The sequence below is a fragment of the Drosophila montana genome, unplaced genomic scaffold (assembly GCF_035044405.1).
Source record: "Drosophila montana isolate Dmon_TW-CO22-7 unplaced genomic scaffold, ASM3504440v1 contig_3595_1, whole genome shotgun sequence".
Lineage (NCBI taxonomy): Eukaryota > Metazoa > Arthropoda > Insecta > Diptera > Drosophilidae > Drosophila > Drosophila montana.
In genome coordinates, this window is record NW_026998479.1 from 47,300 (window position 1) to 51,106 (window position 3,807).

The window sequence follows — 3,807 nt, forward strand, 5'->3', positions numbered from 1 at the left end:
GAACGGGAGAGAGTGGGAAGAGATGCAAGACAGAGAGAGAAAGATAGAGCCCTTGCGAATTTTTATGCGTACAATAAAAAATAGCAATAATAATTTGTAGTGACTAAATTTTACACTAATTTTTATTAAAAAACGCAGCAAGTACATATGTACACATCTGTGTATCTGTCTGTGCAGAAACCTCTTGCTATTGTTACTCAGTTCTCTGAATGTTCCGAATATAATATGACGACCCATAATGTCTCAGATCCGACAGCAACATTTTCCCGCATTTAGGCGCGCTTTTGTCACATGTGGCACACACAAGCGCACCGCTCACAAGAAACAAGAAATTGTAGGTATAAACAACATGAATAATACAAAATAATTTAAGCAACAATAACATTTTGCCAAACAAAGCATAAAACACTTAAGAAGCCGTTTCACTCGCTCGCTCTCGCGCAGAGCTTAAGCACTTGCACTCAAACCGATAGTTTCGCTCATCAGTTGCTGTTCTTTTGGTTTGTTGTGGCAATTGCTGTGGCTGTGTGTGTGGTTGGTGTGGGCGCTCAGCGCATACGCATTCGCATTCTCACGTTATAAACATCAAAATTAAGCATCAATTGGGCGCGCACTAAAAACCAGAAATCGTATAGGAAAATGCTACACAAAACGACTCCAAAAACGCACTCAAACTCGCTCTTGCACTCAATTACGCTCAGTTGGCGTTGTCTCCGACTCGAACTGAACGGCCATCATGCCTCAGCGCACGCATACACACACACGTTCCTGCACACGTATACACGACAAGCAAGAGCAACGGCTGCTGCTGTTGCTGTTGCTGGTGCGCTGGTGCTGCTGCTGTTAACGTTTTATTGCGATACGCTGAGAGCGAGCGAGACAAACAGCTATGAGATCCTATTGCTTATTGCCATCGCTGTGCCGTCGGCGTCGACAGAGACACGAGACTATTGACTGCATATTTTCGTGTAAATGCGCGTTCATGTGTGTGTGAGAGACTAAGCGCAGCGCTTGAAATGAATTGCTGCTGACTGGGCGACGGCGACACTGCCTCTGCGTGGCCAAAGCTGCGGCCTCAGCCTCGCATGGCTTTTGTATTGCGCCATAAACGTTTCGCTGCTCGTAACGCCACAACGGCCGACGCGGACACAGCGCCAGCAGCAAAGACCCGCACCCACTTGTACCCGTACCCGGCATCGAGGCGGAGACAGCGATCCAACAGCGCGGGCGTCGCAGAACCCCAGTCAGACGTCGCCAGACAGACAAACTCAAACCCAAACTCTCCACTGTCGCCGCAGTCGCCAAGTGCTGCGCTGTTTGCGCCGCTGCCAACGCCGGCAGCAAAAATTACCAATTACACGAAATTTTTATACTCTTTTAAAAATTTCGTTTTATTATAATATTTATTATCGTGGCGCGCAGTAGTGTCTGCGGAACAGCGCTCGCAGCTCAACTCAACTCAGCTCGGCTCGACTTGGCCTGACTTCACTTGGCCGATCTCCGATCCGATTCGATTTGTCTCGCCCCGCGTTCGCATTCGCAATCGTTCTGTTTATTATTTTGTGGCATTCTTATTGTCGTTAAACTGTTGGCGCTTATTACGGACTTTATAGTGCGGCTTATAGTAACACGAAGCGCGCGTAAAAAAATCACAAGTATATTTACACACACACATTATCAATCAAAATAGCAATCTATCAACCAGCAAAAAACTTTACACTCGAACTTCAGTTTGCAGTAAGCGGTAATCACTTATTGGCGATCGTTAATAAGTAATCTGTGCGTAAACAAAAACAAATACAGAACTGTCACAACAATGAGTGCACATAAATATTAAAGGTCGTAAAGTTGTAAACGCACAACTCGATAATTTTTCACCTACCTTTGAGCCGGGAAAAGTGTTTTATGCCATTTAAAACAAAGCGATTAAAGCGGATCTCCCTGCTACAACTATCCATCGACTATAGCTTGCCACACGCACTCGAAAGGTCGTAAAAAAGACGCGCCGGGACTTTCTTCCACAACGCCCACGCTCTGAAAACTGTGACGGTGAATCATCGCAAGAAAATCCAAGGCCATAAAATATAACGCCCCAGTTGACCCGATCCCTCGAATCTCCCGAACAAGACAAGTGCCAAGTGCCAAGTGCCGTCGCAGCCATTAAAAATCGCGCGCCTATAAATCAAGCGACGGCGGACCGCGCCTCGAGTATTTTCCGTGTAATTGATGGCCGCAGTTTAATTACTTTTACAACAAATAAACGTCGCACATAACCACACACAGCCACACACGTCCACACACACATGCAACACTGGAACAGCTGCAAGTGCAACTGAATACATATGCAAAATTTAACAAATTTCGTTGCGAATTCACTTTGCAACACTTTCAATTGAAACGCGTTGCACAAATTGTTCGCCAAACGCTAAACATATAATTTCATGCCAGTGACAACCCAAACAAACCGCAATTTTGTTAGAAAAAACTAAGCTGAGAGCCGCTAATCTAAAGGTAAAACCCGTTTTTACAATATCTCTTTTTCCCGAAATACAAAAATTATTCGGGATATATGGTATATTGAATTCTTGGCACGCTATCCCTGTAACAATATCATTCTCCCCTTAATCCCTGACCACGTTGTTCTTCATTCGATAATACCAGAAACTTTCTAACTTTGTCTTAAATCAATGTAGAATCTACTAACCTTTTGGCATTGTGCACGAATTTTTAATGAATATAAATGGTTGGGTTCTGGCACTTTGAAGTTACAGTTCAGAATTACTTACATATAAATGTTGACTTGGTGTTTTCGGACATACTTAGCTGAGCATTATTTCGCAACTGAAGATATTCCACTTAGTTAACGTGCCTTTAATGTGTGTTTTAGAAAAATACTACCTTTTTTTTCATTTTCGTTTGAGAATATATTTAGGCATATTGCCAGTGCTAATTAGTATAATTTCAGTTTTTATTGTTTCGCTCTAATTTAAGTGCGTTTCAATAAATTTACTCAGAAATGATCAATTTATTTAAAATAGCTAAAACTGAACATATTTAAATTGGAAAATGATTTGTCCCTTGAACATTCAACATAGTATACATAAATTATCTTAAAATATATATATAAAACATATGTATAATTGTGCCAATACGATGTGGGAAAACTTCGATTGTCGATTAGTATTTAATATCAATTCGTATTTAGTTTATTTATTGTTTTCGAATCGTTCCTTGTGTTATGCAATATGAAAGCAATTCGTTTTTAAAGAGTCGTTTTATCAACTTGATAATCCGCCAGCTAAATCGTGTTAGCAACATCTTTGATAGCCAAGAAATCAGGTGGACCTAATAATAAAATTCTGAATTATCATTTAAAGGTTTCTGCTATTATTAGAATACGTCTCTCATAAGTTCGACGACCTTTCTGTTTCCTTCTTTAGGGAAACTCCAGTCCTTTGAAACTCCAGTGTTAGTAAAAAAGATAAGGCAAGTTTATCCCATTTAAAGGATAAATATGACATATAAGAGATTTCTGACTGCTCCAAAAAGCGCCATAAAGAAACCACCATTTGTTGGCTGAATTCGAACCAAATTTGTTAAAGAGCACACACAAACACACATATGAAAAAGTACCCTCAAGTTTTACCCATCGATTCAGATAAAAAAGCTATATCCATAAGCGTGAATGCCAATCCGAAAGATTAAGCACATGGACATCAAGTCAGGCATCATCTAAATGTACTAAAGCAATAACTAAATCGACTCCGACGAAATTCGGCAATTCTCGGCCAGAGAAAAATATGTGCA